This window comes from Oncorhynchus tshawytscha, linkage group LG08 (genome assembly GCF_018296145.1).
Source record: "Oncorhynchus tshawytscha isolate Ot180627B linkage group LG08, Otsh_v2.0, whole genome shotgun sequence".
Classification (NCBI taxonomy): domain Eukaryota; kingdom Metazoa; phylum Chordata; class Actinopteri; order Salmoniformes; family Salmonidae; genus Oncorhynchus; species Oncorhynchus tshawytscha.
In genome coordinates, this window is record NC_056436.1 from 51,870,813 (window position 1) to 51,897,838 (window position 27,026).

Sequence of the window (27,026 nt, forward strand, 5' to 3'; positions counted from 1 at the left end):
CGCAAAGTCCAGTGAAAGATATTTATGTAGAACCCCCCCGCCGCTAAGATAGGGCTTAGATTCTAGAGGGTTAATGGCTCTTTTAACATTGCAGATGGCCTCCTACCATTTCGATGGCTGAAGTCCAACATGAATAACTGTTCAGGTCTGAAAAAGCTCTACATTTTTTGTCACCCTCAAGGTGTCTGCCTCTTGCAAACAAACACAGGATACACACACTCAATCACACTCACACACACACACACTTTCATGAACACGTACACGTATACACCCAACCGCAATGGCGATGACTTATCTACTTTCCCCAACTGTTAGGAACAAGACCATCTATCTGTGTCGCGCAGATGGCCACCTCCTAAGCCTCATAGTCCTTTGCACTGACGAGACATTTCCCAAACACATTTGTCAAAGAATACCACCATGCATAAAGCAAAACCAAAATATTTTTATGATACTTGCAGAGACTGAAGCAAACAGCCACCAGACGTGAACCATAATGATCTAGTATCTATCCGCCGATGCGAGCCACCATTTGACAAATTATGATTATATGCACTCTACCTCCTTGAGGCTCTCTGGCAGCTAGGATGAGAGGCTCTCTGGCGGCTAGGATGAGAGAGTACAGCACAGAGAAGAAAGGGGAGATGAAAACAACTTGAAAGAAGAGGATGAGGTTCAAGGGAAAAGGGTGATTCAGCTTTGCAATTATGCAGGAGTATGTTCGCAAAATATAGAAAGAAGGCTCCCCTGCCTGCCTTCTTCCAATTTGGTTCGGACTCATCAACGAGCAAAGGGGAGGAATTTCGACAATCATGCGCCGATCTCAAATCAATCCCACCTTGTTTGGGAGATAAAGGTTCGCGTAGGCTGTATGAGTCATCTTATGCCACGATTTTGCCTTCCCAGACAACATTTCCACGTTGCGTGCAAATTCTTAGGTCAAAACGATTGTCGGACATCTTGGCTCATTCAGTATGACAGGGTCTAGGGTCTAGGTTTGCCAATGATCCTGCTTTGTAGTCAAAGAGGCCATAACAATCCCACTCTACCTGGACCAGATGGTGATAAGTCTGGCAGACTGGCAATAGAAGCTGGATCAGCCCAGGAGGCTCAGCTCCTTAGCTGAAAGGTAGGCCCAGGTGGTCAGCTTCTAAAACAGACGTGGCTTCTGGTGTTAACTTACTATATACAGTATCTTCAGGTGTTGCAAACAATTGGGCCACCCCTTCCACTGCCCATTGGGATTCTGTAGAGCTGGAGGAACACTACTTCTCTGAAAGGGGGGAGTGAGAGGGGCTTAGAATATGGAGGAGGGGAGTTAGAGAAGTGGATTTGAGAGCAGGTGGGAATGGTGCAATGACAGCGGATCTAGATAGCCATTTTTGTTGGTCCGTAAAATAGGGACCTTGTAGATGTCATAGTGCTTTTTATTTGCAGATGAATCAGATGGTCCAATGAGTAATATTGACACACTGGTCAAAAAATTTATATTTACAAATTTCACACAATACTTAGTAGCAGGCAAACCTGTTTATTCCAAAGAGACCAGGTTAGGGGTGTACCAGGCTCAGCAGCCTTCCCTCTCATTTACCAAACTGCATCTCCCTAGAAGCCCGAAAATAGCCGCTTACAGTTGGTATCATAAATATTCACCCCCCTTGGATTTTGTTGCATTACAAAATGGGATTGAAATAGATTTAATTGTGATTTTTTTTTGTCAAAGTGAAAAGAACATTATACAAATGTGTCCTAAAATAGTAGTTTCATAAGTACAAGTATTCACCCCTTATGCTTAGGCAAGCCAAAATGAGTTTAGGAGTAAGGTTTGGCATAACAAATTACATCAATTACATGGGCTCACTGTGTTAAATAATTTGGGCTTGACCTGAATTTTGAATGATTTGTTCAGTGAAGTATTGAATTTAAAGAACATATTCAACTGCAAAGACCAGGGAGCATTTCGAAGCCTCATAAAGAAGGACAATGACTGGTAGATGAGTAACAAGAACAAATTAGACATTGAATATCACATTAAGCATGGTCAAGTTAATAATTATGCCGTGGATGACGTATTAAACCACCCAGACACATCAAAGACAGTCATCCTTTAGAACTGAGCTGCAGGGCAGGAAGGAAACTGAGGATGGATCAATAACATTGTAGTGACTCCACACTAATAATCTACTGTAAATGACAGTGAAAAAAATACAATTATACCGAATACAAAATATTTTTAAACATGCATCCTGTATGCAACAAGTAATACTGCAAAAAAACAAAATGGCAAAGGAATACACTTTTTGGCCTAAATGCAAAGACTTGTGTTTGGGGCAAATCCAACACATCACTCCTGATTTTCAAGCATGGTGGTAGCTTCATCATGGTATGGGTATGCTTGATTTTGGCAAAGACTGGGGAGACTTTCAGGATGAAAAGAAACCGTATGGAGCTAAGTACTGGCAAAATCCTAAAGGAAAACCTGCTTGAGTCGGGCCAGATACAGTTGAAGTCGGAAGTTTACATACACTTAGGTTGGAGTCATTAAAACTCATTTTTGAAACACTGCACAAATTTCTTGTTAACAAACTATAGTTTTGGCAAGGCGGTTAGGACATCTACTTTGTGCATGACACAAGTAATTTTTCTAACAACATATTATTTCACTTGTAATTCGCTGTATCACAATTCCAGTGGGTCAGAAGTTTACATACACTATGTTGACTGTGCCTTTAAACAGCTTGGAAAATCTCAAAGAATCAAAAGAAATCAGGCAAGACCTCAGAAATTTGTTTTGTGGACCTCCACAAGTCTGGTGCATCCTTGGGAGCAATTTCCAAACGCCTTAAGGTGCCACGTTCATCTGTACAGACAATAGTACACAAGTATAAACACCATAGGACCACGCAGCAGTCATACCACTCAGGAAGGAGACGCATTCTGTCTCCTAGAGATGAACGTACTTTGGTGCGAAAAGTGCAAATCAATCCCAGAACAACAGCAAAGGACCTTGTGAAGATGCTGGAGGAAACAGGTACAAGAGTATCTATATCCACAGTAAAACGAGTCCTATATCGACATAACCTGAAAGGCCGCTCAGCAAGGAAGAAGCCACTGCTCCAAAACCGCCATAAAAAAAGCCAGACTACGGTTTGCACATGGGGACAAAGATCGTACTTTTCTAGAAATGTCCTCTGGTCTGATGAAACAAAAATAGAACTGTTTGGCCATAATGACCATCACTATGTTTGGAGGAAAAAGGGGGAGGCTTGCAAGCCGAAGAACACCATCCGAACCATGAAGCACGGATGTTGCAGCATCATGTTGTGGGGGTGCTTTGCTGCAGGAGGGACTGGTGCACTTCACAAAATAGATGGCATCATGAGGAGGAAAATTACATGGATATATTGAAGCAATATCTCAAGACATCAGTCAGGAAGTTAAAGCTTGGTCGCAAATGGGTCTTCCAAAAGGACAATGACCCCAAACATACTTCCAAAGTTGTGGCAAAATGGCTTAAGGACAACAAAGTCAAGGTATTGGAGTGGCCATCACAAAGCCCTGACCTCAATCCTATAGAACATTTGTGGGCAGAACTGAAAAAGCATGTACGAGCAAGGAGGCCTACAAACCTGACTCCGTTACACCAGCTCTGTCAGGAGAAATGGGCCAAAATGCACCCAACTTATTGTGGGAAGCTTGTGGAAGGCTACCCGAAATGTTTTGACCCAAGTTAAACAATTTAAAGGCAATGCTACCAAATACTAATTGAGTGTATGTAAACTTCTGACCCACTGGGAATGTGATGAAAGAAATAAAGTCTGAAATAAATCATTCTCTCCACTATTATTCTGACATTTCACATTCTTAAAATAAAGTGGTGATCCTAACTGACCTAAGACAGGGAATTTCTACTTGGATTAAATGTCAGGAATTGTGAAAACAGAGTTTAAATGTGTTTGGGTAAGGTTTATGTAAACTTCTGACTTCAACTGTATACACTGGAGTTGCGTACCAAAATGACATTGAAATCTCCTGAGTGGTCTAGTTACAGTTTTGACATGAATAGGCTTTAAAATGTATGGCTGTCTAGCAATGATCAACAACATAATTGACAGAGCTTGAAGACTAAAAAATTAAAATATTGGACAAATACAGTATTGTACAATCCAGGTGTGCGAAGCTCTTAGACTTACCCAGAATGACTGACATCTGTAATCACTGCCAAAGGGAATTCTAACATGATTTTACTGTCTCTCAATCAATAGTTTCAATAATTTTTGTCTCTCAATCAATAGGTTTGAATTCTTATTTCCTCTTCACATCATGGAACAGAAAAACACAGATAGGGTTATTTACAGATTTGTATTACTTTTTATTGAACATTTATTCAACTAGGCAAGTTGGTTAAGAACAAATTCTTATTTACAATGACGGCCTACCCAGGCCAAACCCTAACCCAGACGACACTGGGCCAATTGTGCACCCTATGGGACCAATCACAGGCCAGTTGTGATACAGCCTGGAATCAAACCCGGGTCTGTAGTGACGCCTCTAGTACTGAGATGCAGTTCCTTATTAAACCGCTGCGTCACTCGGGAGCCTATGCCGAATCAATCCACCCCTGCCATTTTACATTACAGCAATCGATACAACAGAACCTGTAAAATCTTCTGCATACAATACTGTGGGTTCGCTCCTACAAGAATTCAGCTAAGCGAAGTGAACATCTGTGCTCACATACCTTTGCATGAAAAACGAGCCAAGGCTGTTGCACCTGTCTGTGTGGATGGAACATTTCAGGTTGTCAGTGATGTGCACACCGAGGAACTTGAAGCTTTTCACCCTCTCTGTTCCTCGTCGATCTGGATGGGGGTTAACTCCCTCTGCTGTCTCTTGAAGTCCACGATCAGCTCCTTCATTTCGTTGAGGGAGAAGTTATTTTCCTGGCACCACTCCACTAGGGCCTAATATGCATGAACTGTTTTGACTGGGAAGCATATAGTAGGCTTATGACCATAGCAGGGCTCCAGACTAAGGTTTTCCACTCGTGGCACTGGTTCCACTAACTTTTTCAATTGGAGGCACCGGCACATGATTTGGTTGCAAGAAAATTCTGTCGTGGCTTAATGCAATATATCTATATTTTTCTTTAGAAGCCATTCACAGGGCTATATTGCCAAAGATAAACTATGAGATTAAAGAAAACTTTTTTTTTTCAGCAAGCACGTAAAGGTAATTTCAACTGCACTCTTTTTATAAACTGTTTTTTCCCCGCAGTTGCATTTTGCATCAATCTGTTCAAGTTTTTTAGTTCCCCAAATTGTCTTTCAATCATTGGGATTGAATATTTATTTCCTCTTTTCACATCATGGAACGTTAATATTTATTGGACTTCATCATGAAATAAACACAGATAGGGTTATTTACAGGTAGCCTATGTAAAAACAGTAACATCTGGCCATTACTGCCATCTTACATTAGAGAATTCAAGACAACATAACTTGTAAGATCATAGACATACAGTACCAGTCAAAACTTTGGACACACCTACTCATTCAAGGGTTTTTCTTTCTTTTTACTTTTTACTATCTTTTTTGTGTGAGGCCGGTTGGACATACTGCCAAATCTTCTAAAACAACGTTGGAGGTGGCTTATGGTAGAGAAAATAACATTAAATTATCTGGCAACAGCTCTGGTGGACATTCCTGTTGTCAGCATGCCAATTGCGCGCTCCCTCAAAACTTCAGACATCTGTGGCATTGTGTTGTGTGACAAGACTGCACATTTTAGAGTGGCCTTTTATTGTCCCCCAGCACAAGGTGCACCTGTGGAATGATCATGCTGTTTAATAATCTTCTTGATAATCCATCCACCTGACAGGTGTGGCATATCTTGGCAAAGGATAAATGCTCTCTAACATGGATCTAAACTAATTTGTGCATCTTTCTGGTACATTTTATTTCAGCTCATGAAACAACACTTTACATGTTGCATTTATATGTTTATTTCAGTGTATATAGGCTTGGCCTTACAGCATCTATCTAAATGGTTTTGGATCAGCTTGTGAATTTTAGCACCTTCCCCTATTTGTCAATTTCTTGCATCACCAGCTCCACGGGATAGCTCGCCTCTATCTTTTCAGATGATTTAAAAAAGACTATCAGATCAGTCTCCAGCCGTGTCACCTGCTGTTTTAGAATGTAAAACCTCTTGCCAGAGTTGAAGTGTTGTCAAGATCCTCAACCTGGCCAAGTCATTGTACTGATTCATTACAACTCTCCCAACAACTGTGAGTTATGTCCCTGACTCTCTACACCCCCATTCATTTGACAATGCCTCTCAGTCAAAGCCCTTATTCTTAACTCCATGATTAATTTGAGTGATCTTAAAAGGCGGCACTTACACAGTTCAAAATCTAGGACACAGTTCAACATCTAGTTTAGATTTACATTTGGTTGAGTTGTCAACTATCGTGAATTCAATGTGAAAAAAAATCATGTCATTGGATTCACTTTCCAGCCTAGGCTTAATCTGTACTATAACGGTGGATATTGCTCGTCCGCCTGCCGCTAACTACAGCAGGATTGTAACTGAGCATGCATGTCGCAGATGGCTCATCGAACACCAAACTCTTCGTTGAGACAATGCTGAAAAGTAAATTCATGGGCTGGTCTGTGCTACATTTTCATTTGTGCCGAAATCAAAACGAAAATAAGGTTATCTTGCAAATTCAGCAGGCTCTGGTGTGAAATAGGCTTTTAGAAGTGCAACTCTCATTTGATTACTTCTCCTTAATGCCGCCTTTGATGTGTTTATCAATGCACAAGCACCTTTTCCCCACATTCCTATCGCCCCTTCTTCTGTGAAACAGCTTGTGTTGTGACCATAGAAATTATCCATAGAAGGGTTTTGGAACCTCTAACCCTGGCAATTTTGGGGGAGGGCCCTTTTCTCTTTCAGCATGACAAAGCGAGGTCCTGACAGAAATGGTTGGTTGAGATGGTTGTGGAAGAACTTGACTGGCCTGCACAGAACCCTGACCTCAACCCCATCGAACACCTTTGGGATGAATTGGAACACCAACTACGAGCCAGTCAGTCACGTAGTGCACTGGCGGTTCTAGCTTGTATGGCTCCTTGGGGGAATGGGGCTCCTTGGGGGAATTTGTGTTGATTTGGCACTCAAGCGTCAATACATTACCCATCCCCCGACACTGTCAACCAAGAGTCAAGACTAAACCAATTCACCTTGGTGGTGTGCAGACTGGCTTTATATTATTCTTAACCATTTCTCACAAACCAGAAAAAAATTCAACAATATGTCTTGTGAAACTATATATTCACAGTATTATGAATGAATTGTGGTTTATTTGGTAGCATTTCATAGTGGGACAGATTTGACTAATTGCATTGGTACTGTAAAACGTTAGAGGTGAGCTATTTGATAGATTCTCCTGCTCCACCTACCTCGGGCTTCCAGTGGGGAAACCTGAGGTCAACCTTCCCCCGCCCCCCTCCCAATCTTGTACTTCTGAGTGGGAGACCTTCCCGGGCAGTAGCCTGCCTAGCTCACAAACTAGAATCAGGGTACCCACTCCGACAAGGTTAATTGACCCACAGTCCCACACGGTGACATGATATCATTGACGTGACGTGCAAATGAGCAATAGAAAACCAATGGCACAAATGTCACTGTAACGATTTTTATTGTGCCCCGTGCCACCCCGGCAAGATGCCGCCCTGGGCGGCTGCCCATGTCGCCAATAGCTAAATCGGCCACTGATGTAGTGTACATTTTACGGACACTGTATATTTAACATTAGTTATCTTTTTTGATTGTTTTTAGTCCCATCCTTCAGCTACCTTCAACTCTTCCCATCTATCCTTGAAAACCATCCAGTTTGGATTTCTTATTGCCATATATTTTTCAACTGTGCTGTTTAACAACAGTTCTGAAACCTTTCTATTCTCAGTTTCTACAGATTGTAAATTAAAGATAAATATTTACTAAGAGTATTATTACAATATATGATCAATTGACTACAGCTTTTCAAGTCACCCAGCAGTGCTATTTGCAGAGTTAGCTTCAGGTATATGTCACAATTCTTAAGCCATTCCTGAACCTGCGACCAAAAATACTCCCTGTTCACCTAGGACTGAGTGGCTAAACACGACTCCAATGCCATCATTAAGTTTGCTGACGACACAACAGTGCTGGGCCTGAATACCGACAATGATGAGACAGCCTATAGGGAGGACGTCAGAGACCTGGCAGTGTGGTGCCAGGACAACAACCTCTCCCTCAGTGTGAGCAAGACAAAGGAGCTGATTGTGGACTATAGGAAAAGGCGGGCCGAACAGGCCTCCATTAACATCAAAGGGGCTGTAGTGGAGCGGGTCGAGAGTTTCAAGTTCCTTGATGTCCACAACACCAACGAACTATCATGGTCCAAACACACCAAGACAGTCGTGAAGAGGGTACGACAACACTGTTTCCCCCTCATGAGACTGAAAAGATTTGGCATGGGTCCCCAGTTCCTCAAACAGTTCCACAGCTGCACCATCGAGAGCATCCTGACATGTTGCATCACCCCCTCTTATTGAAACTGCTCGGCATTTGACCGTAAGGTGCTACAGAGGGTAGTGCGTATGGCCCAGTACATCACTGGGGCCAAGCTTCCTGCCATCCAGGACCTACAGTTGAAGTCGGACACATTTAGCCAAACACATTTAAACTCAGTTTTTCACAATTCCTGACATTTAATCCTAGTAAAAATGTATTCCCTGTCTTTGGTCAGTTAGGATCACCACTTTATTTTAAGAATGTGAAATGTCAGAATAATAGTAGAGAGTATGATTTATTTCAGCTTTTATTTCTTTCATCACATTCCCAGTGGGTCGGAAGTTTACATACACTCAATTAGTATCTGGTAGCATTGCCTTAAAATTGTTTAACTTGGGTCAAACATTTCAGGTGGCCTTCATTAAGCTTCCCACAATAAATTGGGTGAATTTTGGCCCATTCCTCCTGACAGAGCTGGTGTAACAGAGTCAGGTTTGTAGGCCTCCTTGCTTGCACACGCTTTTTCAGTTCTGCCCACAAATTTTCTATGGGATTGAGTTTAGAGCTTTGTGATGGCCACTCCAATACCTTGACTTTGTTGTCCCTAAGCCATTTTGTCACAACTTTGGAAGTATGCTTGTGGTCGTTGTCCATTTGGAAGACTCAAACTTTAACTTCCTGACTGATGTCTTGAGATGTTGCTTCAATATATCCACATAATTTTCCACCCTCATGATGCCATTTATTTTGTGAAGTGCACCAGTCCCTCCTGCAGCAAAGCACCCCCACAACATGATGCTGCCACCCCCGTGCTTCACGTTTGGGATGGTGTTCTTCGGCTTGCAAGCTTCCTCCTTTTTCCTCCAAACATAACAATGGTCATTATGGCCAAACAGTTCTATTTTTGTTTCATCAGACCAGAGGACATTTCTCCATAAAGTATGATCTTTGTCCCCATGTGCAGTTGCAAACCGTAGTCTGGCTTTTTTATGGTGGTTTTGGAGCAGTGGCTTCTTCCTTGCTGATCGGCCTTTCAGGTTATGTCGACATAGGACTCGTTTACTGTGGATATAGATACTTTTGTACCTGTTTCCTCCAGCTTCTTCACAAGGTCCTTTGTTGTTGTTATGGGATTGACTTGCACTTTTCGCACCAAAGTACTTTCATCTCTAGGAGACAGAACGCTCCTTCCTGAGCAGTGTGACGGCTGTGTGGTCCCACAGTGTTTATTCTTGCGTACTATTGTTTGTGCAGATGAACATGGTACCTTCAGGCATTTGAAAATTACTCCCAAGGATGAACCAGAGTTGTGGAGGTCTACAATCTTTTTTCTGAGGTCTTGGCTGATTTCTTTTGATTTTTCTATGATGTCAAGCAAAGAGGCTCTGAGTTTGAAGGTAGGCCTTGAAATACATCCACAGGTACACCTCCAATTGACTCAAATTATGTCAATTAGCTTATCAGAAGCTTCTAAAGCCATGACATCATTTTCTGGATTTTTTCAAGCTGTTTAAAGGCACAGTCAACTTAGTGTATGTGAACTTCTGACCCACTGGAATTGTGATACATTGAATTAGAAGTGAAATAATTTGTCTGTAAACAATTGTTTGAAAGATGACTTGTGTTATGCACAAAGTAGATGTCCTAACCGACTTGCCAAAACTATAGTTTGTTAACCAAAAGTTTGTGGAGTGGTTGAAAAACGAGTTTTAATGACTCCAACCTAAGTGTATGTAAACTTCCGACTTCAACTGTATATACTAGGAGGCGTCAGAGGGAAGCCCAAAGAATTGTCAAAGACTTCAGTCACCCAAGTCATAGACTGTTCTCTCTGCTACCGCACGGCAAGCAGTGCCGGAGCCCCAAGTCTGGACCAAAAGACTCCTTAACAGCTTCTACCCCCAAGCCATAAGACTGCTTAACAATTAATCAAATAGCCAACTGGACTATTTACGTTGACACCCCGCGCCCCATTTGTTTTTACACTGCTGCTACTCGCTGTTTATTATCCATGCATAGTCACTTTACCCCTACCTACATGTCCAAATTACCTCGACAAACCTGTACTCACAGGCTATTTTATTGTGTTACTTTTTATGATTTTTTACTTTGAGTTTATTTGGTAAACAACAGGTTAGTTCTGAAGGATTCATTGCCATGGAAATGTACCTAAGCCGAGTTGGCGAAATCCTTGCTTGATGTACAGGTCAAAGTATTGTGATGACATAATACATATTGAACCCAGTAAGCATAATGACTTTGAAAATGCCTATTTTCCAGACATTGACGTCAGGTGCACTTTAGGTGCTGATCGGAAGGTGAAAAGGCACACATTATGCTACATTATTTCGAATACCAGCTGACCTGGGTTAATCAAAAGAGAAGATGTCTTATACAGACATGAAAAAGACCGCAAAAGACGTCCGTATACAACGTTTACATTTTTTTTTTAAATACCCAGTTCCGTTGGTGTTTATTTTGTAAAATAATTGTAACTTTTATTTATCTGGTTTTCTCATTGAGATGAAATATATATTTTCAAGACAGACCTGGTCCAACAGCAGCTGTTGTCTATAGTTTTATTCTTATATTGAACAAAACTATAGACAACATTGAAAAAAAACTATAGACACACATACAGTACAACAATTAGAACAACAAAAACATGAATGTCACAACTAAAAAACGGCTACCCTAAAGACAGTTACACTCTTCTAAACTCAGCAAAAAACAGTAGCGTCCCTTTTTCAGGACCATGTCTTTCAAATATCATTTGTAAAAATCCAAATAACTTCACAGATCTTCATTGTAAAGGGTTTAAACACTGTTTTCAATGCTTGTTCAATGAACCATAAACAATTAATGAACATGAATTAATTACACATTAATTCATTAATGAAACAATTCATTACCCGTGGAACGGTCGTTCAGACACTAACAGCTTAGAGACGGTAGACAATTAAGGTCACAGTTATGAAAACGTAGGACACTAAAGAGGCCTTTCTACGGACTCTGAAAAACACTAAAATAAAGATTCCGAGCGTCTCTGCGTGAACGTGCCTTAGGCATGCTGCAAGGAGACTGCAGATGTGGCCAAGGCAATAAATTGCAATGTCTGTACTGTGAGACGCCTAAGACAGCGCTACAGGGAGACAGGACGGACAGCTGATTGTCCTCTCAGTGGCAGACCACGTGTAACAACCTCTGCACAGGATCGGTACATCCAAACATCACACCTGTAGGACAGATACAGGATGGCAACAACAACTACCCGAGTTACACCAGAAATGCACAATCAGTGCTCAGACTGTAGGCTGAGAGAGGCTACAGTATTTGTAGTTGTCCACATATTCTAAGTCAGAACCGTCCAGAGTAGTGATGTTGGACGGGCGGGCAGGTGCAGGCAGCGATCGGATGAAGAGCATGCATTTAGTTTTACTTGTATTTAAGAGCAATTGGAGGCCACGGAAGGAGAGTTGTTTGGCATTGAAGCTCGTCTGGAGGGTTGTTAACACAGTGTCCAAAGAAGGGCCAGAAGTATACAGAATGATGTCGTCTGCGTGGAGGTGGATCAGAGACTCACCGGCAGCAAGAGTGACATCATTGATGTATACAGAGAAGAGAGTCGTTCCAAGAATTGAACCCTGTGGCACCCCATAGAGACTGCCAGAGGCCCGGACAACAGGCCCTCCGATTTGACACACTGAACTCTATCAGAGAAGTAGTTGGTGAACCAGGTGAGGCTATCATTTGAGAAACCAAGGCTATCGAGTCTGCCGATGAGGATGTGGTGATTGACGGAGTCGAAAGCCTTGGCCAGGTCAATGAATACGGCTGCACAGTATTGTTTCTTATCGATGGCAGTTATCGTTTAGGACCTTGAGCGTGGCTGAGGTGCACCCATGACCAGCTCTGAAACCAGATTGCATAGTGGAGAAGGTATGGTGGGATTCGAAATGGTCGGTAATCTATTTGTTGACTTGGCTTTCGAAGACCTTAGAAAGGCAGGGTAGGATAGATATAGGTCTGTAGCAGTTTGGGTCAAGAGTGTCCCCCCCTTTGAAGAGGGGGATGACTGCAGCTGCTTTCCAATCTTTGGGAATCTCAGATGACACGAAAGCGAGGTTGAACAGGTTAGTAATAGGGGTGGCAACAATTTCGGCAGATAATTTTAGAAAGATTGTCTAGCCTCCAGATTTTGCAGCTCTTTCACAACATCAGCTGACTGGATTTGGGAGAAGGAGAAATGGGGAAGGCTTGGGCGAGTTGCTGTGGGGGGTGCAGTGCTGTGACCGGGGTAGGGGTAGCCAGGTGGAAAGCATGGCCAGCCATAGAAAAATGCTTTTATTGAAATTCCCAATTATAGTGGATTTATCGGTGGTGACAGTGTTTCCTATCTTCAGTGCAGTGGGCAGCTGGAAGGAGGTCTTCTTATTCTCCATGGACTTTACAGTGTCCCAGAACTTTTTTGAGTTTGTGTTACAGGAAGCAAATTTCTGCTTGAAAAAGCTAGCCTTGGCTTCTCTAACTGCCTGTGCATATTGGTTTCTAGCTTCCCTGAAAAGTTGCATATCACGGGGGCTGTTCGATGCTAATGCAGAACGCCATAGGATGTTTTTGTGTTGGTTAGGGCAGTCAGGTCTTGAGAGAACCAAGGGCTATATCTGTTCCTGGTTCTAAATTTCTTGAATGGGGCATGCTTATTTAAGATGGTGAGGAAGGCATTTAAAAAAAATAACCAGGCATCCTCTAATGACGGGATGAGATCAATATCCTTCCAGGATACCCCGGCCAGGTCGTTTAGAAAGGCCTGCTCGCTGAAGTGTTTCAGGGAGCATTTGACAGTGATGAGTAGGAGGTTCTTTGACCGCTGACCCAATTACGGATGCAGGCAATGAAGCAGTGATCGCTGAGATCTTGGTTGAAAACAGCAGAGGTGTAGTTAGAGGGCAAGTTAGTTAGGATGATATCTATCAGGGTGCCCGTGTTTATGGCTTTGGGGTGGTACCTGGTAGGTTCATTGATCATTTGTGTGAGATTGAAGGCATCAAGCTTAGATTGTAGGATGGCTGGGGTGTTAATGGGCTAATCCGTTCACATATGGTGTCCAGAGCACAGTTGGGGGCAGAGGGTGGTCTATAGCAGGCGGCAACGGTAAGAAACTTGTTTTTAGAGAGGTGGATTTTTAAAAGTAGAAGTTCAAATTGTTTGGGTGCAGAGCTGGATAGGAGGACAGAACTCTGCAGGCTATCTTTGCAATAGATTGCAACACTACCCCCTTTGGCCGTTCTATCTTGTCTGAAAATGTTGTAGTTAGGGATGAAGATTTCAGAATTTTTGGTGGTCTTCCTAAGACAGGATTCAGACATGGCTAGAACATCTGGGTTGGCACAGTGTGCTAAAGCAGTGAATGAAACAAACTTAGGGATGAGGCTTCTAATGTTAACATGCATGAAACCAAGGCCATTACGGGTACAGAAATCATCAAAAGAGAGCGCCTGGGGAATAGGAGTGGAGCTAGGCACTGCAGGGCCTGGATTCACCTCTACATCACCAGAGGAACAGAGGAGGAGTAGGATAAGGGTACGGCTAAAAGCTATGAGAATTGGTCATCTAGAACGTCCAGAACAGAGAGTAAAATGAGGTTTCTGGTGGCGATAAAATAGCTTCAATGTATAATGTACAGACAAAGCTATGGTAGGATGTGAATACAGTGGAGGTAAACCTAGGTATTGAGTGAGGATGAGAGAGATATTGTCTCTAGAAAATCATTGAAATCAGGTGATGTGTGGGTGGTGGAACTGAAAGGTTGGATAAGGTATATTGAGCAGGGCTAGAGGCTCTATAGTGAAATGAGCCAATAAACACTAACCAGGACAGCAATGGACAAGACATATTGACATTAAGGAGAGGCATTTTAAGTCGAGTGATCATAAGGGTCCAGTGAGTAGTGAGATTGGTTGGGGTCACGGCGATTCAGACAGCTAGCCAGGCCATCGGTAGCAAGCTAGAATAGGATGGAGGTCTGTTTTTAGTCACCTCGTGCGTTTCCGTCGGTAGATTAGTGGGGTTCCGTGTGGTAGAGGGGATCAATCCAATTGGCAAAATAGATATAGTTATAGTGACCCAAGAAATGTTGTCTGATAGACCTATTCAGATAGCAGCTGATAAGACAGCTAACGATTAGCGGGCTGCAGATGGGCGTTCAGGTAACTTCGCAACGGAGGGACCCGTTGGATAACTCCCTCGGGCAGATAACGTCGGTAGTCCAGTTGTGAAGGCCTGGTGGGGCTCCGCATCGGCAGTAAAACGGGTCCAGATAGGTGATTGTAGCCCAGGAGTGGCTGATGGAACTCTTCAGCTGGCTAGCTCCGGAATAGTTGATGTTTGCTCCGGAATCTACGTAAGTCAATAGTCACACGGATAACAGCTAGCAAGCTGCGAGATCCAGGTGTAAATGTCCATAGCTTGCGGGTGAAATCCGGGGATATGAAGAGAAAAATAAGTCCGGTGTGTTCTGGTCTGAGTCACGTTGTACAAAACTGGCGTAAGCTTTTCGAGCTAAAGGATAGCTGATGACCACAAACTGTGGTTAGCTGAATACTAACGTTAGCCAGTAAACTGGTTAGCTTCTGGCTAGCTTTTGGTAAGCTTCTGGCTAGCTTCTGGCTAGCTTCTGGTTAGCTTCTGGCTAGCTTCTGGCTAGCTTCTGACTAGCTTCTGACTAGCTTCTGACTAGCTTCTATTGTGGATTTTAGATTTGAGGTAAATAATACTTTTTTTAAATTGGTGAGGCGGGTTGCAGGAGAGTGTTTTGAAGTTGAGTTTTTGGAAAATAAAAATATATAAAATATATTCGAAGAAAGATGTAAATATATAGAAGTTACAGGTCTGTGAGAGCCAGAAATCTTGCTTGTTTTAGTCATAGTTGAAGTGTACCTATGATGAAAATTACAGGCCTCTCTCATCTTTTTAAGTGGGAGAACTTGCACAATTGGTGGCTGACTAAATACTCTTTTGCCCCACTGTATATACACGGGACACGACAAGACGAGGACAAAGGACAGCTGACTGCTATGCCATCTTGGTATATAAGTTCCACATGTCTTCAATTTATGTCTCAGTTTTTGAATCTTACATTGAGACGATGTTTCTTTTTTGCTGAGTTTATGATATTTAAATCGATTAAGTGTTTAAACTCCACCAATGTGACTAGATCATCAAATCTATAAACGTTCAGGAGAGAATTCCAGGACCACAGAGCTGAGTAACTAAAACTATTTCTACCATGACCTGTTCTAATTCTTGTTACTGTTAAAAGCAAATGAGAATGGGACTGTAAATTATATTTATTTACTGATCTGATTAAAAAAGAACAGAAATAAAGTGGCATTTTACCCAGTATGGCCATATAAATCAGTGTATACCAGTGTTTAAGCCTACGCAAGGTCAATAATGTCCAGCCAACGGCGCTGTAGAGATCACAATGTGTATAAGAACATTTTTACGATAAATAAACAACGCAGAGGATGAGAGGACGAGAGAGTACTAGAATTAACGATCAATCGGGAATTGTCAATGTAAATAAGAGTTGGGTTTCAGTTAAACAGCTGTTTAGAATCTGTGGAATGTCACTCCTGATCTCAGAGATACGTGTGCTACGGTCTGTACATTGAGTCTGAAGCAGGATACTTGTTACTTACATGGTGGGTTATAAATGGCATCCTGTTCCTTTGTTCTGTGGAGAAAAGCTGAGGACAGGGGAGACTGAATATCTACTTCCCAGCATAACATGTATGATTTGTCCTCTCTTACTAAACCTATTTTTCTCCCCCTGATTTGTTTTGGGGTTTGTGTTATTGAAGAATAATTTCAACCGCTAACACTTGGTGCCGTGACCCGGATGAATTGGTCTGAACAACAACAAGAAAAATGTAGCAACTGTTTGTTGATCCAGAGGAAAGAGAGAAGGCTGCGTGCAACCCACTTTTGGGGGGTCAATTCTTAATCTCCTGATTGATGGCAGAATTGCTGGGTGAGTCCAGACCAATATCATTTTAAAAGAATCAAATCAGGCTAAAATAGTGCATGCAATTAGTGATACATATCTTTGATGTGTAAGGTTCAAGTCCTTTGTTCTCTATTAAAAGGTTCAAGTCCTTTCTCTATTATAGGGGGTCAGTTCGCTGTAAAAATATTTGAGGCCTCTGTTTTTGTGAAACCTTCTTGTTGCATAGAAGTGAGTGGAATAACAATTTTTACACGTGTGGTTAATTTAAGCCTTCAACAAGCTTTTTGAAGGGAACATATGTTTTATGGATAGCCAGGCCCTACAAAAGAAAATTGTATTCTAGAAGAGGTTTGAGTACTCAAAAGGGGTTATGTAAATATATATATTTTGAGGGGGTTAATGTAATGTCATTTTTATGTGAGAAAACCACTCTGGAAAAAGACGGAACATCTCTTCTGGATGTGAACATGAAAGAGATTTTACATTTACTGTCTAGTAAACCATTTCAAAGTAGAGGAGACACGGGTGAAAAAGACATGACCCCCACCGGTGGCCTCTCTGTTCTCCAATCTATCCTCACACTGAGTTGTGCAAGGCAGATCAGGTTTCAAGCATCTGGTCAGCACTGCCTGGTTTTGAGTCAACAGATTCTGACAGTAGTGACGAACGATGTCTTAGGCCACCCAGAACAGAGGCTGGAATAGGAAGTCAAAAATAAACTTCTAGTGACAGTAATCACACATAAATCAGCATCTCCAAAACAGTTGGATGAATGGTCAAAAACATTTAAGCATTCACGAGATGTGGTTATGAGAGTTATGCAGGTTCTGAGTGATACCAACAACATTAGTTCAGCAAAAGAGAAACCTGGTGTATGTCATTATTGCGGGATTTCTGGTCACTGGCAATGAGAATGTCGGAAAAGAAAACATGATTTTATGAGAAGTGGCCAGGAGAAGAAGGGTCCGTCTCTAAGGGAAAATGGAATCAGGACAACAGCCCCAGAAATGTAAGAAGCTCTCGCCGGCTCAGCAGCAGAGTTTGCTGGATGCTGTGGAGGTAAACTACGACTCCCCTTTTTACGTCCCATCTCAGCTGGTGTACATGTGAAATCGGATGGAATATATGTGAACATTATGGTTGATAACTTTGCAGTAGATTTTTTGTAGATAAGGGTGCTGAAGTCACTGTAGTTCCCATATCTTAGGCAAAACATAGATGTCGTCAGAAGATTAAAGCAACAGGATTGGGGGGGACAGATATGAAACAATTTCTATTGGTCCAATGAAGATTGATGCAGGGGTGTAGATAGGCTCATTTGAACAACCTATTTTAGGCCTTGACTCTACATTGAACATTTCTGAAGGAAAGGTGACGTGGCAAATTAGGCAACTGCATGGTTCTACAGTTCAGAATCATGCTATTTGGACTACGAAGAAAAATCAGTGTGGACCTTTGGATATGGAACCAGTGTGTTTGACAGGTGTTGCCCCACCGTGCACAGAACAATATCACATTAGCAAGGAAGCTATGGACGCTACTAAAATAGTGAATAAAGATCTATGTGAAATGGTTATAGTTGAAAAGACACCATGTAATCCAGCTATTCGGATGTATCCTACAGATACCACATTACTTGAACACGACTGTTGTGAGTTGTTTTGGAGAGCTTCTCTGATGGGTTTATAGAGTCATTCTTGGGAAAACCCTAAGTTTATCTTATACACAGATAGTTCAACCATTGTGGAGGGGGGTGTGAGGAAGTAGGCTGGGTAGTTACTACAATGGACAATGTGATAATACCAGGCACGTTAGATTTGAGAGAAACAGATGTTCACTTTGAGTGACACAATGCTTAACTATTGCATACAACTCTCTAATAGGGAATAACTCCCGAGGGGGACATGACGTAGTGCCAGGACAGCGGGTGATGGTAAAAAAAATGTCACAGACACATTAGGGCCAAAATGGGAAGATCCTTATCAAGTTTTGCTCATAACGAGGGCAGCAGTAAAAGTCCAGGGAAAATCACGAGACATGTCATTCATTGCAAGGTTGTCCATGTTGATGACAAAGCGGAGCCTGGAGAATAAAGAACTGATTGATTAGCAATCGGTGGCCAATCTGGGGGGGGGGGGGGGAGCATAGTAAGATGATCAGAACCTGATAAGCTTCTATGTTGTATACCGCAGTCGTCATATTAGGGATATCTAGGTGAAATGACACATTTTTTCCTGAAAATTGGGACATGCTTAATTTCTCTTGAAACCAGGACATGTTACTTTCTCTTTTTTGTTTCCTTCGTTACAGGTTATGAGAATCTATAGTCTGAAGCTAAAGCAATATCCCTCGATTCAAGATATTTGATTTAAAGCTGCAGATATTTGATTTAAAGCAGTATCCAAATCCATAGGAGGTAGTGATCACAATATAATAACCATATCTAGGAAAACCAAAGTTCCAAAGGCTTTGCCTAATTTAGTGTATAAGAGGTCATACAATAAATTTTGTAGTGATTCATATGTTGATGATGTAAAGAATATTTGCTGGTCTGTGGTGTGTAAATGAGGAGCAACCAGAGACTGCACTTGATGCATTTATGCAACTACTTATTCCAGTTACTAATAAGCACGCACCCATTAAGAAAATGACTGTAAAAACTATTAAACCCCCTTGGATTGATGAGGAATTTTAAAAATGGTATGGCTGAGAGGGATGAGGCAAAAGGTATGGAAATTAAGTCTGGCAGCCCAGCTGATTTGCAAACGTATTGCAAATTAAGAAATCATGTGACTAAATTAAAGAAAAAGAAACTACACTATGAAACAAATATCAATTATATAAAGAATGATAGTAAAAAGCTTTGGGGCATCTTAAATTACATTTTGAGAAAAAAAGCCAATTCGTCTCCTTCATTCACTGAATCAGATGGCTCATTCATTACAAAGCCCACTGATATTGCAAACAACTTTAATGGATTTTTCATTGGCAAGGTAAGCAAACTTAGGGCCATGCCAGCAACAAACGCTGACACTACACATCCAAGTATATCGGACCAAATTTTGAAAGACAAGAATTGTACTTTTGAATTCCGTAAAGTCAGTGTGGAAGAGGTAAAACAATTATTGTTGTCTATCAACAATGACAAGTCACCGGGGTCTGACAATCTAGATGGAAAGTTACTGAGGATAATAGCAGACGATATTGCCACTCCTATTTTCCACATCTTCAATTTAAGCCTACTAGAGAGAGTGTGCCCTCAGGCTTGGAGGGCAACTAAAGTCATTCCGCTACCCAAGAATAGTAAAGCCCTTTACTGGCTCAAATAGCCATCCAATCAGCCTGTTCCCAACTTCTGGAAAAAATGATGTTTGACCAGATACAAGGCAGCATTTTCACCTACTGGATGAATGGCGTGCTCAGAGTAAACTGCCTCTTACTCAGTCCCAGATGCTAATATATGCATGTTATTATTAGTATTGGATAGAAAACACTCTGACGTTTCTGAAACTGTTTGAATGATGTCTGTGAGTATAACATAACTCATATGGCAGGCAAACACCTGAGAGAAAAATCCAAACAGGAAGTGGGAAATCTGAGGTTTGTAGTTTTTGAACTCAGCCCCTATCGAATTCACAGTGGGATATGGGTTATTTTGCACTTCCTAAGGCTTCCATTAGATGTCAACCGTCTTAGAACGTTGTTTCAGGCTTCTACAGTGAAAGGGGGCCGGATGAGAGCTGTTTGACTAAGGGGTCTGGCAGCAGCCTCTTTCTAAGTAACGCGCATTTCACATGAGAGGTAGCTCTCGTTCCATTGCTTTTCTACAGACAATGGAATTCTCCAGTTGGAACATTATTGAACATTTATGATAAAAAAACATCCTAAAGATTGATTCTATACTTAGTTTGACAAGTTTCTTCAACCTTTAATATAACTTTTTGAACTTTGTGTCTGACTGGACCTGAACGCGCGTTTGGATTTGTTTACCAAATGCCCTAACAAAAGAAGCTATTTGGACATAAATGATGGACATTATCGAACAAAACAAATATTTATTGTGGAACTGCGATTCCTGTGAGTACATTCTGATGAAGATCATCAAAGGTAAGTGAATATTTATAATATTCACTTACATTGACTAATGTTGACTGCGCAACATGGCGGATATTTATTTTGTCTGGTTTGGGCTCGGAGCGCCGTACTCAGATTATGCTTTTTCCATAAAGGTTTTTTGAAATCTGACACAGAGGTTGCATTAAAACCTTTTGGTGTTAGGGGGCAGTATTTTCATTTTTGGGGAAAAAAAACGTTCCTGTTTTAAACAGGATATTTTCTCAGGAAAAGATGCTAGAATATGCATATAATTGACAGCTTTGGATAGAAAACACTCTAACGTTTCCAAAACTGTAAAGATATTGTCTGTGAGTATAACAGAACTGATGTTGCAGGCGAAAGCCTGAGAAAAATCCAAACCGGAACTGCCCCAGGTTTTGAAAGCGCTGTGTTCCAATGACTCCCTATTCAGCTGTGAATGTACCATCAACGAGCTTACGATTTCTACGTATTCCCCAAGGTGTCTACAGCACATAGGCAGCCACATTGCGTAAGTGGTCACTTGGTGGCTCCGAGAGAGATTCTCGCGTAAAATACAGAGGTAGCCATTACTCCAATCGGTCAGAGTGAAAAACGAATTGTCCCGACTGATATATTATCGAATAGATATTAGAAAAACACCTTGAGGATGGATTCTAAACAACGTTTGCCATGTTTCTGTCGATATTATGGAGCTAATTTTGAATATTTTTTGGTGTTGTTGTGACTGCAATTTCCGGGCGATTTCTCAGCCAAATGTGAAGAACAAACGGAGCTATTTCGCCTACAAAAATAATCTTTTGGGAAATGAACTTTGGCTGTCTACCTGGGAGTCTCGTGAGTGAAAACATCCGAAGTTCATCAAAGGTAAACGATTTAATTTGATTGCTTTTCTGATTCTGTGACAAGTTTGCCTGCTGCTAGCAAGGCATAATGCTATGCTAGGCTATGATAAACTTACACAAATGCTTGTCTAGCGTTGGCTGTAAAGCATATTTTGAAAATCTGAGATTACAGGGTGATTAACAAAAGGCTAAGCTGTGTTCCAATATATTTCACTTGTGATTTTCATGAATAGGAAGATTTTCTAGGAAGATTTATGTCCATTGCGTTATACTAATTAGTGTCAGATGATGATAACCGTCCCGTTCACGGGCTGGGCGTCACTACAGGTTAAGGAGGAGTGTATCTAAAGTTCTATGCATAACACTTGAATTTTCATCAACATTTATAATGAGTATTTCTGTGAATTCATGTGGCTCTGCACTATCACAGCATGTTTTAGAACTACTGAATGTAACGCGCCAATGTAAAATTATGCACTTTATCGAACAAAACTTACATGTATTGTGTAACATGAAGTCCTATGAGTGTCATCTGATGATCATCAAAGGTTAGCGATTAATTTTATCTCTATTTGTGCTTTTTGTGACTCCTCTCTTTGGCTGGGAAAATGGCTGGGATTTTCTGTGACTTGGTGGTGACCTAACATAATCGTTTTTGGAGCTTTCACTGTAAAGCATTTTTGAAATCAGACACTGGGGCTGGATTAACGATAATTTTATCTTAGAAATGGTGCCTAATACTTGTATGTTTGAGAAATTTGATTTATGAGATTTCTGTTGATTTGTATTTGGCGCCCTGCAATTTCATTGGCTGTTGGGTTCCGCTAGCGGTTAATGGAAACATAATCAAGTTAGAATCAGGAATTCCCCAAGGTAGCTGTTTAGGCCCATTGCTTTTTCAGTTTTTACTAATGGCATGACACTGACTTTGAGTAAAGCCAGAGTTTCTATGTATGCGGATGACTTAACACTCAACAAAGAGCTGCAGTTAGTTTCAGAGTGGGTGGCAAGGAATAAGTTATCCCTAAATATGTCTCAAACTAAAAGCATTGTATTTGGAACAAAACACTCACTAAACCCTAAACCTCAACTAAATCTTGTAATAATGTGGAAATTTTGCAAGTTGAGATGACTAAACTGCTTGGAGTAACACTAGATTTGAAACTGTCGGGGTCAAAACATATTGATGCAGTAGTAGCTAAGATGGGGAGAAGTCTGTCTATAATAAAGCGATGCTCTGCCTTCTTAAAAAGCACTATCAACAAGGCAGGTCCTACAGGCCCTAGTTTTGTGGCACTTTGACAACTGTTCAGTCATGTGGTCAGGTGCCACAAAAAAGGAGGAGAGATTGACTTGATCACTACTTTTATTTATGAGAGGTATTGACATGTTGAATGCACCGAGCTGTCTGTATAAACTATTGGCACACAGCTCGGACACCCATACATACTAGAGGTCGACCGATTATGATTTTTCAACGCTGATACCGATACCGATTATTGGAGGACCAAAAGAGCCGCTACCAATTAATCGGCCAATTTTTTTAACATTTATTTGTAATAATGACAATTACAACAATACTGAATGAACACTTATTTTAACTTAACATAATATATAAATTAAAATCAATTTAGCCTCAAATACATTTTGAAACATGCTCAATTTGGTTTAAATAATGCAAAAACAAAGTGGGAAGAAGTCAAAGTGCAATATGTGCCATGTAAAAAAGCTAACGTTTGAGTTCCTTGCTCAGAACATGAGAACATATGAAAGTTGGTGGTTCCTTTTAACATGAGACTTCAATATTCCAAGGTAAGAGGTTTTAGGTTGTAGCTAATATAGTATTTATAGGACTATTTCTCTCTATACCATTTGTATTTCATATACCTTTGACTATTGGATGTTCTTATAGGCATTATAGTATTGCCAGTGTAACAGTCTAGCTTCCGTCCCTCTCCTCACCCCTACTTGGGCTCGAACCAGGAACACATCGAAAAAACAGCCACACTCGAAGCAGCGTTACCCATCGCTCCACAAAAGCCGCGGCCCTTGCAGAGCAAGTGGAATAACTACTCCAAGTCTCAGAGCGAGTGACGTTTGAAACGCTATTAGCGCACACCCAGCTAACTAGCTAGCCATTTCACATCGGTTACACCAGCCAATAGCATGATAGGCTTGAAGTCATAAACAGCTCTGTGCTTGCAAAGAACTGCTGGCAAAACGCACGAAAGTGCTGTTTGAATGAATGCTTATGAGCCTGCTGCAGCCTACCATCGCTCAGTCAGACTGCTCTATCAAATCATAGACTTAATTATAACATAATAACACACAGAAATATGAGCCTTTGGTCATTAATATGGTCGAATCCGGAAACTATCATTTCGAAAACCAAACGTTTATTATTTCAGTGAAATATGGAACAGTTCGGTATTTTATCTAGCGGGTGGCATCCCTAAGTCTAAATATTCTTGTTACATTGCAACCTTCAATGTTATGTCATAATTACGTAAAACTCTGGCAAATTAGTTCGCAATGAGCCAGGCTGCCCAAACTGTTGCATATACCCAGACTCTGCATGCAATGAACGCCAGAGAAATGACACAATTTCACCTGGTTAATATTGCCTGCTAACCTGGATTTCTTTTAGCTAAATATGCAGGTTTAAAAATATGTACTTTTGTGTATTGATTTTAAGAAAGGCATTGGTGTTTATGGTTAGGTACAGTCGTCCAACGATTGTGCTTTTTTCGCAAATGTGCTTTTGTTAAATCATCCCCCAGCGTTGTATCGATTATTTTCAACGCAGGACACGCTAGATAAACGAGTAATATCATCAACCATGTGTAGTTATAACTAGTGATCATGATTGATTGATTGTTTTTTTTATAAGATAAGTTTAATGCTAGCTAGCAACTTACCTTGGCTTCTACTGCATTCGCGTAACAGGCAGGCTCCTCATGGAGTGCAATGGGAGGCAGGTGGTAAGAGCGTTGGACTAGTTAACTGTAAGGTTGCAAGATTGGTTCCCCCGAGCTGACAAGGTGAAAATCTGTCGTTCTGCCCCTGAACAAGGCAGTTAACCCACCGTTCCTAGGTCGTCATTGAAAATAAGAATGTGTTCTTAAAAGCTCTCCGACACAACCCGAAATAAGAGGTTAACTAGGGATTTATGACTCCTGGGTAATAACTTATAGTTGTATAGGTAAGACCTATTGTCCGATCGACAGTCAACGCTATAGATAAAGTTTCCAGAAAGGAGAAACACACATTAAATACACCAGGACCCATCCGAGAATTCAGAAGGTGGTAACTTGATCTATAGTTAGACGATGAGGATTTTGTATTAACCAAGCATAAGAGATCACTTTATCTGGATAAACAGGGAGTGTAGTGAAGGTAAAGGTTTCGGTTGACACCTTGGTGCCATTCCGGGTAGAAGAAGTTAGGGCAGATGATAGCTCTATAGTCAGCCAGAATACAAGCAAAGCCCCTGACAAAGCAGATACTGACCGTGGAGTCGTCCAGAGCCAAGGGCCGGTGAGGATAGTGCAGACGAAAGATCTTAAGGAAGTGATTGAGGTGGAAACGGGTTATGTGGAATCTAACCTATGGTTAGAATGGATTCAGTATAAAGCCAGATCAGTAGCGAAAGAAGAATGTTACGCCTGCTTCACAGCAAAACCTCAGTTGACAACCAATTCCTTTCCATTTGATGGAATTGATGCACCCAGGGGAATGGTCTGTATGGTAAAGCTGTTCATGAGGGAAGGGAAGCCAGACAGTGACAGTTGCATTGATATGTTTTTACCTTTATTTATTTAACCAGGCAAGTCAGTTAAGAACACATTCTTATTTTCAATGACAGCCTGGGAACAGTGGGTTAACTGCCTGTTCAGGGGCAGAACGACAGATTTGTACCTTGTCAGCTCGGGGGTTTGAACTCGCAACCTAGTCCAACGCTCTAACCACTAGGCTACACTGCCGATATGCATTATCTATATCCCCATGTGCCCATTACATTCAGACTTCCCCCTTTCACAGTTACTCGAAGACATTATTATTGTATGGCTCGATACATCACACATAAGGAAAGTAAGAACATGCAATAGGACAGAGAATGTTACAACCGACAAGACAATGAGGGACTTGACTGGCAGATGAAATGGCCTGGAGTGGATGTCTGGTGATTTGTGGTGGTGTGAGACTGTGACCTAACCTGCCTACCAATTGGACCGGTAGTTGTGCACTAGTGCAGCTAGGCATGCTCTTCACCCTTGCCCAGAGCCAGGTAGAAGAGAGAAAAGGAGTGCTCCATCGGGATGTTTTGACAATAGAGTTTACATTGATAGCATTGGAGTTACAAGGGGGTTACCTGATGAGTTCTGGATTGGAATCAAGCATCTTATGGTGAAAACAGCTGCAACTAGGTTAATGGGATGTAAGGATAGAATAGCCTTGGATACGTTACTGGCTGAAAAGGGTAGGGGTGTGTGTGAGGTTTCTTCCCGGAATAACACAGCTCCAGACGGATCAGTGACCAAGGCCCTGGCAGAGAACTCTGGGGTAGATAATGCTCTAACAAATTTGTTTGATAGTGTGTTTGGGAAATGAATAAACGTCATGATCACTGTGTTTTGGGCAACCTTCACCTGTGTGACTGTGTTAGTTTTGTGCAGATGATTCCGTTGTGAAAGGTTCTCATATCCAGGACTCGATGAGACAACAGATGGTGAGATACGGGCCGATTCTGAGCTCTGACCAGTGGAATGATGAATACATGATTCTAGACCTAGCGGATGGATTCGGCTCCTTCACATACAAGGAGCCTAAGTTGGATGAGACCATTTTTGATGTTTAGGGATTTTAGGTTGTTTCTTGTTTTGATGTTTAGACTGTTTCTTTGATGAAGATTATAACGAAAATCCTGATAAGAAGAGTTATGATTCTGATGTAGGCCTGGAACAGTCAATGCAATACATATGTTGGCCTTTGTTAGGTTGTATTTGGATAACAAGAGATAGTTCTAATAAAAATAGATGGGTGCTTTTTAATATTTTAATAAAAATAGAGGTGTACCGCTTCTCATTCGATTTGTAATGTTTTTAAATTGTATAAACTGCCTTAATTTTGCTGGACCCCAGTTAGAGCAGCTAATGCGGATCAATAATAAATACACATACAAGCCAGTGGAACGGAAGAAGAATTCCTCACTTCCGGCAGACTGTCAGAATATAATTTCTAATAGTTATCTATGTGGGACTGATATCAGTGTGGAAGAGCTGGTCACTTTTAACTTCTTGCGACGAGCAAACCCGTATCCGGGAGCGTAATCATAGCCTCAAATGCATTACCATAACGCAACTTTTCCTATTCATGAAAATCGCAAATGAAATGAAATAAATATATTCAAACACAAGCGTAGCCTTTTGTTAACAACACTGTCATCTCAGATTTTCAAAATATGCGTTACAGCCAACGCTAGACAAGCATTTGTGTAAGTTTATCATGGCATA

At 41.3% G+C, this 27,026-nt stretch overlaps 1 protein-coding gene and 1 long non-coding RNA gene across 4 annotated transcripts in view; one reads left to right on the plus strand and one right to left on the minus strand.

The window, feature by feature from the left end:
• LOC112256337 (relaxin receptor 1-like) overlaps window positions 1–27,026 on the minus strand; it is a 132,332-nt gene that overhangs the window by 63,641 nt on the left and 41,665 nt on the right. The window lies entirely within an intron of this gene.
• The window catches only part of LOC112256338, a 34,657-nt gene continuing 24,989 nt past the window's right edge, over window positions 17,359–27,026 (plus strand). Inside the window, exon 1 of the long non-coding RNA XR_002954388.1 lies at window positions 17,359–17,632. This is a non-coding gene — a long non-coding RNA (uncharacterized LOC112256338). The remainder of the gene's footprint in view (window positions 17,633–27,026) is intronic.